Source organism: Giraffa tippelskirchi, chromosome 9, assembly GCF_054371585.1.
Source record: "Giraffa tippelskirchi isolate mGirTip1 chromosome 9, T2T-mGirTip1v1.2.pri, whole genome shotgun sequence".
Taxonomy (NCBI): domain Eukaryota; kingdom Metazoa; phylum Chordata; class Mammalia; order Artiodactyla; family Giraffidae; genus Giraffa; species Giraffa tippelskirchi.
In genome coordinates this window covers 28,322,986-28,336,653 of record NC_137283.1, presented here as the reverse complement: position 1 = coordinate 28,336,653, position 13,668 = coordinate 28,322,986, and the positions used below count along the sequence as shown (strand labels likewise).

General features: G+C 45.7%; 1 long non-coding RNA gene across 1 annotated transcript in view; it reads right to left on the bottom strand.

Moving 5' to 3' along the window:
* LOC145520889 (uncharacterized) overlaps nt 1-13,668 on the bottom strand; it is a 508,290-nt gene that overhangs the window by 260,976 nt on the left and 233,646 nt on the right. The window contains exon 2 of the long non-coding RNA XR_014064877.1: nt 3,658-3,729. This is a non-coding gene — a long non-coding RNA (uncharacterized LOC145520889). The remainder of the gene's footprint in view (nt 1-3,657; nt 3,730-13,668) is intronic.

Here is a 13,668-nt window from a genome sequence, read left to right as displayed (position 1 = left end):
AGAAGATTGAGGCTGGGGTAATTAAGTAGTGAAATTACAATGAAGGCAAATAGTCCACCAAAAGAAACTAAGGCAAGAAATCCAAAGTGGGTCCAACGGACAGAGAAAAATCACACTGAGTGTTGTGCATCAAGTGCCTTAATTTGCAGAAACCATGTTGCTTCCTTGTCATCCTCCCTCTGAAAAGAATTCTACTGTGCACACAAGTCACACAGCACTTGCTAAGTTCTATGCGCCAACATCAGGCTCCCAACAAACCTTTTCTCTTTCGCTTCTTCCTCAGTGGAAATGAGTACATGCCAAGGGTGAGGTTTGTGTGTGGGTTTGGAACTTGCACAAAAACACAGCTAGATGAGGCTTATTTATATTATGATCACTCCTTCCACCACTGTGCATACATCATATCAGGTGATGGTGCCTGTCGCAGGTCCCTAGTTACCAGCTCTAAGTGTTCTTTGGCCTAAACAAAAAAGCAGGACAAATAAGAAGCAAAGACCCACTCAGGGTCCAGGACATGAATAGAAACTGATGTCCCCTTCAAAAACAGCTCACTTTGTAAATAGGAAGAAATAAACCATTCAAAAGATGTTTGGAAACCATGGACTGGAGTCTGGCTATTGGAGTGGAACCTGTTTGGGGTTTGGGATTTGGGGTTTGGGTGGGGATGTCAAGTCATATGTTGTGGTGACTCCTGAAACACACACAGACTGTTTTGATATCAGATTTGAACATGCTGCACCTTGCCCACTCCCAGCTGTGTCTCGTCCCCACACCGTCGAGCCAGGAACCCTGGACAGTTTGCTCTCTGTCCTGACAGGCTTTTTGGAGTTAGCTGGCGATGGGTTCTATTTCAGGAAGTCAGACCAAATAAAAATCATTCCAATGAAAAAGAGTTGCTGGGGAAGTAGAACAGCAAGTGCCCACCACACACAAAACAGACCAACCACCAAGTTCAGCCTTCCCTGTGTGTTGTTGATGACAGAGTTACTGCCTTGGAGTCTAGAGTGATTCAATGGTGTAAAGGTTGTCTGGTAAATTGTGCTGAGAGGATTTTACCCACATATCACAAGACATTTTGCTGGACTTATCATTCACAACAGCCCAGAGCAGTAAAGGAGTCTAAAAGTGATTTCAAATACTATGGAATCCAGTTATCTGTGGCTTATTAATACTGAGACTCGTGTGATCACCAGATATATTTTAAGAATGACCCCCCCACTCAAGCCCTCTGAACCTTCTTGGGTAAGAGCTTGAATTTTGGGGCTTCTGGTGGTGGATGTCTCATCTTATTCAGAGAGCTGGGTTCTAAATTTTCACAAAGATGAAAAGGCTGTACAATTAAAATGACTCTTGGAAAATCCCTCCTAGTGCCCACTAATACAGCGAGACATGAGTAGGAAGTCACACTGTCACAGCCCACTGGGTGGGGTGGATGGACGGAACAGCTGCACTAGGGAAATTGTTCCTCCCTTCTCTGTTCTTTGTGAAGAGGGTGTGGAGGTGAATTCACTTTAGTCAAATGTGTAGGTTATGTAACTTCAGCTCCCCTGGAAGGGTTAGCACACCCTGCAAACACCAGGCGGTGGTTGTTGTTTAGTCACTAAGTCGTGTCCGACTCTTCACGATCCCATGGACTGTAGTCAACCAGGCTCCTCTGTCCATGGGATTTTCCAGGCAACAATATTGGAGTGGGTTGCCATTTCCTTCTCCAGGGGATCTTTCTGACCCAGGGATTGAACCCGTGTCTCCTGCATTGGCAGGCGGGTTCTTTACCATTGAGCCAGGCAGAAAATGCCAGGCACTAGTGGGCTTTGTGAAGGAAAAGTTCCCGACCACCAGGAACCATTAAGTTTTTCATTGCTTTATAACAGAGAATCTGCCTTATCTCATCCACTATAAAAGGACCAGTGTCTTCTACCACTTTTCCTTCCTTTCTTCTCTCCTAAACAGACTGACTGAAGCTTTTCAAGACTGGTTAAGCCTTTTCTCTCTCTCTTTGCCTCTTTCTCTTTAGCTTTTCCAAACCAAATGTGAATGCTCAATGTTTCCTATAGGGACAATGCCCTGAAATTTTAGACATCTCCAAAGAACTCCTGCAGCACTGATGGAGGCATCTGAGTATGGGATTAGCAGTTTCCCCAGGCAGCAGCCAATTTCTAGAAGTTAGAAGGTTGCAGGTGGCTAAATGGACTTGATTGTTCAGATTCTTATAGCTAAAATTGCCAGAAACAAGCTCCAAGCTTAAGTTAAAAAGGGAATTTTTTTGACACATGCAAATGAAACACTGCATGCAGTATTGACCTTGGGATTCTAGTGGTACAAGTAAGAAGGATCTCTCTCTCTCCAAAACTCAGCTTTTCTTTTCCTTAATGAGTAGGGCTCATTCTCTTCCATGACAAGAGGGCTTCATTCATGTTTGGGGGTTGGATGAGCTGCATGCGTTACTCATATCCTCACTTCTTAGCATCTTCAGAGGAAAAAGAGCTCTCTTTTCTGAGATCAAGAGGAGGAGTCAGATAAGCTGTGCCAGGTCACATGACTTCTTAGTCCAATGACTAGGGCTGCAGGGAGGGGACACTGTTGACTGGCCAGACCTCAGTCCCATGCCTGCTCCTGAGACCAAAAGAGAGGGCCAAGGAGACTGTCAGTCTGACAAGTATTATATGGAACTCTATGATGACAAGCAATTTCCCAAAGAAAGATGACGGGAGAGCGCAGGTACAAATACGAAGGAGGAAAGACTGCTGAGTGGAAGAAACAACAAAAATTCACCTTGGGGTCTTAAGAAAAATAACATGGAAGACAGATTGTCTTACTCCTACCATCTTAGACTCAACTCAACATTTAATGAACCTGTGGGTTCAAATGGTTTTACCAGCATTATTTATGGTACAACCGCGCAACTCATCTGTGCCGTTTTAGCCCCTGGCCTCAAATAGTCATTAGTGAACAGAAATCCACAACTTGGACAAAGCAGGAAAGCTGATTCTTCAGTTCCATTATCTACTCACTCTGTAAGATAAGGTTTTGCAAGTTTTCTAATGACAGTGGTTTACCCTGAAAAGAAACACAGGCACCCAAAGACATAATTGCTTGCCATTCTTGTAGCTATTTCTTTTGGCAGCTCCTTGCACTACCTGCATTATCCATCATTTACCACAGTGTGCACAGACACTCTGCTGTCTATCTGGCACTGAGTCATCAGCCAAAGGTCATGCTAGTCTTTCTTCTCTCTCTTCCTCCCTCTCAGGAAGAATGGCCCCTGGACTAGCAGCCTCTGCATCACCTAGGAATGAATTTTGAAATTCAAATTCTTGGATTCTATCCCAGACCTACTGAGTCCAAAAGAGAAAGAGTGAGGGCCACAGCAACCTGTATTTTACCATGCTCTCCAAGTGATTCTGATGTTCAAGGTTGCTGAACTCTACAACCTATAATATATAGGTAATATAATCCTCTCTTTTCATACTGATCTCATAACTCTCCAACATGTGCTTCTTCTTTTTGTTTCCTGCCTCAAACTCCCCGTTGTCTACATAATAAACTATACACCCAGTTTAGTCATCTAAGGACCTGAGGAATCTCATTTCCCAAACTTACTGCCTATTCATGTATTTCTTGTTACAAATCTCATGTATTTATTTATTGAGCACTTACCATGTACCAGTCTTCCAGGCACCTTAGAAGTGGATCCTCCAGCCTCAGTTGAGCCTTCGGGTGACTGCAGCCCTACGTAATATGGGATGGAAACCTTGTGAGAGATGCTGAGTCAGAACCTCCAAACCAAGTCACTCCACAGAAACGTCACAAATAAGAAGTGATTGTTATTGTTTGAAGACACTGTACTTTGGAGTGACTTGTTATGCAGCAATACATAACTAATATATTAGAGTGTAAGCCTTCTTCTCCCTCACAAAAACATTCACAAATATGGAATTTACTGGTAAAGTATTTGGTAGGAAAGGGTGGCTTTATAAGTATGGAATGACAAACCAGAGGTTTAGAAGCTTTGCCAAGGTATGTTGCCATCAATGTTAAAGAGTTCGAAAAAGAACCAGTGAGAGAAATCAACTACCACCATTTGAATTTAACAGGGCTTTGTCAGTGTCCGACTCTGTGTACTGCATTGTCTCACATACTCAACGCAGTAGTTTCCCAGGGTTGCCATGACAAAGCATCACAAACTGGGTATCTTAAACTAACATAAATGTATGCTCTCATAGCTCTAGAGGTTAGACATCTGAAATCAAGGTGTTGGCAGGACCATGCTAGGAGAGGATCTGCCCCATGCTTTTCTCCTAGATTCTGGCATTGCCAGGGATCCTTAACCTGACTTGGGTTGCATGCACATCATTTCAGTCTCTGCCTCTGTTGTCAGGCAGCATTCTCCCTGTGTCTTCATGTCACCTTCCTTCTGTGCAAGTCTGTCTCTGTGTCTCTACTCCTCTTCTTACAAGGACACCAGTTACACTGAATTAGGGTCTGCCCTAAAAACCTCGTCTTAACTTGCTACATCTGAGAAGACCCCATTTCCAAATAAGGTCAAAGTCACAGTACTGAGGATTAGGACTTCAACGACTTTTAGTGGGGGCAACATTCAACCCAGAACGCTTAGAGACAGCTAAGATGAATCAGATTCATTTCCCACCATGATGACTAGGGATCCATTCATATCTAACAATCACCTACGTGGCAAGGGCAAGCATCATTTGGGACTACCTCATGGGCTAAGAGGCAATGTCATCGGCCATAAAAGGACGAGTAGCATTCCAGGCACATGAACCACAGTGAGCAAAAGTAAGAAGTCCAGAAAGCAGAGCAATATTCCTCCATATTGAGGAATGTGGACTTGCTCTGTGCTTGACCAGGAGCAAAGATTTGTAGCCAGGTGGCTTCCCTGGTGGCTCAGTCAGTAAAGAATCCACCTGCAATGCGGGAGACCTGGGTTCGATCCCTGGGTTGGGAAGATCCCCTGGACAAGAGAATGGCAAGCCACTCCAGTATTCTTGCCTGAGAATCCCCATGGACAAAGGAGCTTGATAGACTACAGTTCATGGGGTCACAGAGATTCGGACAAGACTGAGTGACTAAGAACAGCACAGGGAGGTAGTGTGGGCTTCCCAGGTCACACTAGTGGTAAAGAACCCACTGCCAATGCAGGAGACATAAGAGACATGGGTCCGATCCCTGGGTCAGGAAGATCCCCTGGCAAAGGGTATGGCAACCCACACCAGTATTTTTGCCTGGAGAATCCCATGGACAGAGGAGCCTAGCAGGTTACAGTTCATAGAGTCGTAAAGAGTTGGACACAACTAAAGCAACTTAGCATACACAAAGGGAGGTAGTGATTGCTAATCTAAGGAATGTGCATGAGATTCATGGAATAGATACCACCAATGCCCTGCCCATAACCGCTCAAATCTCTTTACCATTTCTATGCCTGAGGTCAGGTGAAGGTGGTGCTTATGGGAGGGCAGACAACTCAGTGAGGCAGCCCTTGCTGCCCAAGGGCAAGTCTCTGGGGAAGGTTGCAGGTGAGAGCCTTCAGCTGCAACAGTGCAGGCAGCAGCTGAGAAATGGGGGTGAAAAACGACCCAGTGGGATCTGGGTGAATACCCCAGCCTTTGCTATACTAGGGAGAATCCAGGTGCTGAGGTCCTGGCAGCAGGTGGAACTAAAGCGATGGACACTTGAACACAAGCCTGGGCTGAAGATGTGGGTTTGGGATTCATCCAAATATGGGGATATTAACACCCAGGAGTGAGTGAGATCAGATAGACAGAGCAGGAATTGTCCAAAGACGGCCAGAAGACAGAAATTTGGAGAAATCTAAGTTAAGGAGATCAGTGTGCATGTATGTACTTAATTGGGCAGCTCCGGTCACTAGATAATCGCCACCCAGAGTGAAAGCTAGTACCTCAGGGAGTTTTCAATAAAACTGGCAAGTCTCCCACACTGTTTAGGGACTGAATAAAAAGTCATACCTGTCCTGTACAACTGAGGTTCATTTTCATAGGGGACCTTTGAGAGACATAAGGTCTTTGCTCAAAAAATGTGACCCATGTTAGTGCAGAGCTCAGGCTCTTGGATTTGGATTTTGACTTAACCACTTATTTAACTGAAACACTCTGAACAAATTATTATTTGCTTTTTTGGGGTTTCAGTTTCCTCATCTATTAAATGGCAAGAATAAGAGTACCCACCTAAAAGAGCTATTAAGAACATACAATGAGATAACACATGTAAAGAGGTACTATGGTCAATGAGGGGTGGGGTGTGGGTGGTATTTGTGATCAGGTGAGACCTCATCACAAATACCACCCACACCCCACCCCTCATTGACCCTCAGGTTACCCTTATGGTGCCAAAAAGCACAGGCTCTCAGAGTTCAAATCCTGGCTGTGCCACCTACTAACTCTAAGATCTTGTGTTCAGTTTCCCTTTGGGTAAAATGGGGATGTACATAATACCTATCCATCTTACGTGGCTGTTACACAGATTAAATAACCTAATACATATAATATGCTTAGAACGGTACCTGACATCTAGTGAGCAACTTTCTCCCAGGAAAATTCTCACCTCTCTCCACTGCTGGATGCTCCGTTGTTATGGTACTGCTCAGCACTAGCTGCACTATACATCATGCTTTCAACCACCAGTCTTCCGAGGAGAAACATCACTGGCCTTTCCCCTTGAAAGGAAGGATTTTGCTAAGGGACTGAATTTCCTTCTGCAACAAAAACTCCTCAAAGAAAAACAAGCTAAGCCCCCAGCCATGTCACATTGTAACTTGGCTATCTGTTAGCTGACCGAATGCCTGCTTTTCATATTGGCACAATCAGTCACATCTAGTTTCCGAGTATGTTCCTGATGCCTTGATGGCGACCGACAGGGGAGTGTGGGGACCAGGGCTTACTGCCCTGCATTCTGCTCTACACTTGAAATCCAACTTGCTTCTCACATTTCTTCTCTCTCCCTTACTCCTATGTTCCCCACCCCCACAAACTGCTCTCATCCAAGGCTTGGGAAGATGAAGTTGTGTTCTTGCTTTATTTAAAATGAACAGAAACTAAATCACCTAGATTTACAGGTTTCCCCCACTATCTGAAAGTAGAATGAAGCTTTCATAAGCCAAACTGGCCATAAAGTAAAGAAGCAATTACCTCAGGACACATCTTGATAAGGGATGCACAGGATAAGTTAAGATAAAGCACAGATGCTCAAAGCTATGGTGGCCTGATGCTGAGATGCTGAGTGTGGCTCCTGAAAGAGCTGGGTGGTGTCCCTCATGCTGCCTCTATGACAACTCACTTCAAAACCAACACTGAACTCTATTTTGACTTTTGATCTTTTCTGGTTAAAGCAAAAATCCTCTTTGGATTTCGTTCAGCTACCAAAAACAAGTACTAATGGAGGTGTTTTGTAAAAAGTAGTATAAAACGAGCTTTTGAAAAGTGGAGGATACTCGAGTGCCCTCTTGGGCCAAGTTGAATGTATCCTAGTTTTGTTTCTTTCAAGGGGCAAGCATTGTTTGTTTATTGGTATGCCTATAGCATCCAAAGGAAAAAGATTGTGACTCATTACCACCTCTTTCCAGAATATTCTTGCGTAGTACAGTCCAACAGAACTTTCTGCAATGATTCAATGATTTTTATCTGTGCTGTTCAATATGGTGGTCACTAGCTGCAAATGAGCACTTGTAATATGGCTGTTGTGTCTGAGGAGCTGAATTTTTACTTCATTTAAGTCTAAATAACCACTTGTGGTTAGTGGCCACAGTGTTAGTGTGATTCTAGAGCTGTGATTTTCAAATCTTAATGCAGACAGAAATCAACCTTATTAAAATGCAGATTCTAAATCAGCAGGTTTGGGGTAGGGCCTGAGATTCTGCATTTCTAACAGCCTCCTGGGAGGCTGATGCTGTTGGTCCCTGGTCTACTCTTTGAGTAACGAGGGGCTGTGATTCTCAAATTTGATGGCTTCTTGGGCTCCCCTGGGGGAGCTTTAAAACTTACTATGCCTGGGTCTGACCTCTAGAGATTCTGACACAATTGGTCAACGTGTGGCCTGGACACAGAGACATTTAAAAACCTCCTGGGGGTGATTTTAGTGGACAGCCAAGGTTGAAGGCACCACATTGCACTGCCAATGACCTACTTAACGTTTTTTAAAATAACCATCATCCCAGAGAACAGAATGCTAGCTTCAGAATAATCTCTGAAGGGATCTTCTTGGTACACGGCCAAACCTCAGAGAGTTTAGACTGATTTTGCCCATCCAGACTACAAATGTTGGAAATGTTTTTCACAGTCAATCCAATCCAAGCTGGTGCGGCTGTAGAGAGCCAAGTGGGGTGGGAAGCGCAGAGTGGGGAGACCTGTGGGAATCACCCCAGGAGATGCTCAGCCTTTATCTGTCTGTTCTCCCAGGTCCCCAGTGGGGCTATGTCACTCCACATCCCCACAGGTGCTGACCTATCCTACAAGAGACTGAAGACCACAAAAGTTTAGGTCATGGGCTCTGCAGTCAGAATACTGAAGTTTAATTCTAATTCTGATGTTTATTAGGTCTGTGATTTGAGCAAGTTCCCACAAGTACCTGGGCCTTGATTTTCTCACCTATAAAATGGGAAGAAGGACAGTACCTTCCTCCCAGAGTTGTGTGAAGCTTAGTAAGTGTCTCAGAACTCTGTGACTGTTCAGCTGTTGTTATTACTTCATCACATCTTTGTCTCATCTCCTGTGTTTGAATCTCACTGAACAACTTCTAGCTCATTAAACCCAGCATGCTCTCATGCACCATGGGGCCTTTGCGCATGCCAGTGTTTCCTACATGGAATTATTTGCTTCCCCTTTATACCTAGTTAATGCCTTTGGATCTTTCTTAGATCAGTCCAACTCTCACTTCTCCAGGGAAGCGTCTAGTCTTTCTTAGCCCCATATGTCTAATCTTTCTCAGCCCCATATGTCTAATCTTTCTCAGCCCCCTTATGAGTACTTGGTTTGGTTCATTCATTCAATAAACATAATTTGAGTACCTATTATGTACTATGTACTGCTTCAGCTCTGATAATACTGCAGAGAACAAAAAAGACAAAAAAAAAAAGACAATCCTTATCCTCATAAAGCTTACATTCTGGGATAGATGGATTATAAAAAAGGAAACAAAATAAAAGAAAGAAAAGAGGTATGGATGGCCACTGAAGTCCTCCAAGAATAGTGATGATTGCAAAAACAGAAAACCTGGAGGAAGTAGGGAGCAAGCATGTAGACAGTTGAGGGGAAAGCATTCCAGCCAGAAGGAATGGCAGATGCCAAGGAAAAATTGCAATGTCACATTTTGTGACTCACCAGTTAATCTCTAATGTCAGCTTAGATTATAAACTCCGTGGCTCAAGGTGGGAATCACACGTTTTTGTTCTCAGCATCCAGCTACTTGGCATGCAGTGGGTGCTCACTTAATATGTTGAATGAATACACTCATTGGGCTTTCCAGAATTTCTGGAGAATGTGTGTGTTAGGAGGTGGGAGTGGAGAAGTGAAGTAGTTGTGTGTTCCCTGAAAAGTCTGCTGCCAACCTCACTCCCTCTCACCTGTTGAAAGTAACTGTTGGGAGAAAAATCTCTTGAAATGGAGTATTATTCCCTTCTTCTTCACATTTCCTTTCAATGATCTTCCTTCTGCCCAGTCAGAGGGATCCATCATCCTGGAAAGGATTAGGACTGTGTGGCAAGAATGCAGAGAGGAGAAAAGAACTGATGTTCCAATTTTAACTCCTAAAACAGGCACTTGAAGCCCATTTCTGAGAATTCAACAGTCATGAAAGGCAAGGCTTCTGATGTATAAAACTGGTGTTTGTGAAAGGAAAACATTTAATAGATTCATAGAACAGTTTTTTTTTTTTTTCTTCCTCCAAATCAAAAGGCAAAGCTGTGAAGGAGGAGGACACGAATTTGTATATAAGAAATACATTCAAAAGCAAGCTGTAGGGGACCGAGAGCGGCTGGGAGGGAGGAGGGATGGGAGAGCTGGAGAAGGTGGGGCCAGTGGGGAAGGTAAGGCTTTCAGCATCAGAGTTGGCCTGGCCCTTTGTGTCAATCAGGATCCCCGCAGAGCATTCAGCCAAAGACCGTTCAGCTAGGAGACCATTATCAGAGGTGTGACAGGGTGAAAAGAGTTACTAAGGGAGGTGGAGACACCCTGAGACAAGCAACACCGCGAGGCCTAACAAGCCTCAGCCTGAAGGGGTAGGAAGCAGTGTTTCTGATCCCAGGGAGAGCTGGTACCCAGGAGGAGCTGCCTGAAGCTGGAGCCACTGTCTGAGCCCCAGTGCGGAGGCAGGAAGAAGCAGAGCAAAAACAATCCCACTTTTCTCTCCTCCCAGCTCCTGCTGATGCCTCTGCTTGGCCCGAGTACCTGTTGTTTACAGGTGTTTTGGGGTGTCCTACACCATGCCTCCAGGCTCTCTGCTGAGTTCTGTGCAGTATTTGACTCTTTGCGACACCATGGACTGTAGACCACCAGGCTTCTCTGTCCATGGAATTTTCCAGGCAAGAATACTACTCCAGGCAAGAATGCATTTCCTACTCCAGGGGATCTTCCCAACCCATGGATCAAACCTGAGTCTTTTACATCTCCTGAACTGGCAGGCGGATTCTTTACCACTAGTGCCACATGGGAAGCCCTGTGCTGAGTTCAACCACAGTGAAAACTCCTCATAAGCTCAGACTCCTGCTGACAGCATCCCTCCTTCAGCACAACTACTTTCCTCTCTGGGCATCTCTGAAGGTGGGGAACCCATTCAGCCATTGTGTAAGGTAACCCCAGAAGTAAAGGAAGTTTGAGCCATCACAAGCAGTTCTGGGAGCTGCAATGGGACCAAAGGCTCCCATTGGGCCATTCCTAGGAGGGGCATCTGGGACCCTTCTCAGAGGTGCCAGCAGGATCTTTGGCTTTGACTCTCCCTCTTTTCTGGCCCCCTTACTCCAGAGCTCTGCTACTGGTGGAATTCTCTGACAGCAGTCTCTGAGACAGAATTTGGGGTATGCGGTTTTACCAGGGAATCAACACCTATAAAAGGAACACAACAAAAGCAGGCTTGGACGGAAGGAGAAGCTAAGATGTGATGTAAAATCAACAAAGCCCTGGGCTGCCTGGGAGGAGCTCGGAGCAAGGCCTGGGTGTCTCCCGTGGAGCTGAATGGTCCCCTAGTCTTACTCAGGCTCTGAGTATGGGTGCACAGGAGGATGCCAGCATCCCCAGGAAGGGCAGGCATGACCGCGGACGACCCGGTGGTGCTCTCTCTGCAGCTGGAGCAGACCTTGAAGGTGCTGACAGCAGGGCAATCAGTCCTTCTTTGAAGGAGGATCTGAATGGGCATCTCCATGTCCCCTACAACCTTTGAGAAACCAACAGCGCTCAAGTCCTGACATGAGGCTCTGCTCCTGGGGAAGCCCAAACAAAGACAGTGGGTGAGGCACAGCAAAGATCAGGGGCCAAGGGCACTGAGCCAGGGGTAGCAGGGAGGAGGGAAGAGAAGGGCAGAGACTAGTATGTCATCCCACACGGATGGATCACAGCCAGTCTGGGGAACCGCAGACAAGTTCAGTGAGATTAAGGCTGCCCTCCTCTTGGACTGAGTTCTCCCATGCGAACACTGCCTTCTTGGGTCAAGGCAAACCTGTGTGGATGCTCAGAGGACCCTGCAAGGTGCAGTCTTTCAGCCCTTCTTTGGGATGATCAAAACAGAACATTCAGAGATAACCTTTTAATTGCCACCTAAGTGAAATCTACTTTCACTTGGGAATGGTTAAATTTAAATCTTTTACAACATTATAGTAAAGAAAGCATCATCCAGTGAAAGCTTGCTATGACTCTGGCATTATCCTTTGCATTTATAATGATTACTTCATTTAACAGATGAGGAAAATGTGACTCAGAGAGTTTAAGTAACCTACCCCCAGTCACACAGCCAAAAAGTGACAGAGCCAAGATTAAGAGACATACCAACTGAAGCAAATGCCACATGTTTGGCACCGAAAGGCACATTCTCAGTAAGTTCTCTGTACATACATTCCCCCCATCACACGCCCTGAGGCAGAGCAGTAGGCTGGGCTGGTGGTTTTTCCATCCATCTGGGATGCCCAAATCTAGCTGGATTTCCAGCAGCTTCTCACGTACTACCTGCCTGTCTTCAATCACTCTGTAACAACCCCTGCCTTGTTCATCACTGCTTTTCCTTCTCTGCCTTCTCTAATTTCTCTCCATATCCTTTATGATGAGCCATGGTATAGAGGGTGATTTACAGCCTCTGCTCTCATCTGCCTAGGGTTTTGAAAAAAAAGGAGAAGAATTAAATTGGATGGAGCACTCCAGGAATCTGTCTCCAGCTTTCAGACCCTCTCTTTACCCAGTGATGCATCATGCTGTGTTCTAATGGCTTCGTAATGGGCACCTTAATCTGCCATTAAACTGACTCTGGAAGTGCCCCTCGCTGGTCACCTTGGCCATTGGTCTGCTTGCTGACTCAGGGCATCAGAAGGCGGGCCCATTCTGAGATTGCTGAGGTCCTAGAAGGGAGGGTTTCCTGTCTTCTGGGGTCACAACTGCAAATGCTGATGAGGACCAAAAAGGTAATCCAGGTGAGTGAAGGTGGGGGGTGAGGGCTCTGGTGACCTGTATAAAGGAGCAGTCTCAGCTCAGCTTCCCATCCCCACCCCCACGCTGGAACTGTTGACCTGCAGGGATCTGGGCCCAGATCTTCCCATGTCTCAACACAAGCCAGGAATGCAGAATTTTATGTATCATCTCCCCCTTTTTAAAATGTCAGCATCTATTTTAAAACATTTTTTAAACACCGGCCAGGCCAAATAAAACATGTCAGCTGGCAGCTTTAGTCCCAACTGTGAACTCTGTCTCAGAGAGACCCAGGGACTCCCGCTGAGTCCTTCCTGGCCCCAGAGATTCCCCACAGCTCTGCTCAGCATGAATAAGAAAATAAGAAATCGGTCAGTCCAACTATCCAATTAGCAGCCACTGCACATTCCCTTCCTTTCCCCACTGGAGGGAAAAAAAAAAACCCAAACAGGAAAATCCAGCCCTGTTTTGATTTGGATCAAACTGGGGATGTTGCCACCTATTTGAGGTGCTCTGGGGCTTGTGTTCTGGAGACCGGCGCTGGCCCATGCCTCAGCTGGAGCTCCTCTTACATCTGGGTCCTGAGTGCCAAACCACAGCCACCACAAGCCAGGGAGACTTCCCCGGCAGGCCCCGCAGGGAAAGGGGCCCTGTGCAGGGGTTGGAAACCAGTGAAACTGAGCCTGGAGGCATGGCTGGGCTCAGGATTGTGTTGTCATGGTGACCTGCAACTACCAGAACCACTGCTCCAGTTGGAGACCACTTTTATGGGGCTGGGTGGGGTGTGGGGGAGGTTCTTTTCTCCTGTTGAGTCTTGTCAACATCACGACTACCTATTCCCCTTAAGTTCAGAAAAAGTACCAGTGGGTATCCTGAAGGCAAATGGCCTGTGTTTCTACATCAGCCTTCCACACAGTATCTGAGTGAGCTTTGGCAGGTTGTTCAACCCCTCCGCACCTCAGTTTTCGTATCTATAAAATGGAGGTAACAGTTGAACTGAACTGGAAGGTAAGGATTCAGTAAGTTAACTTAT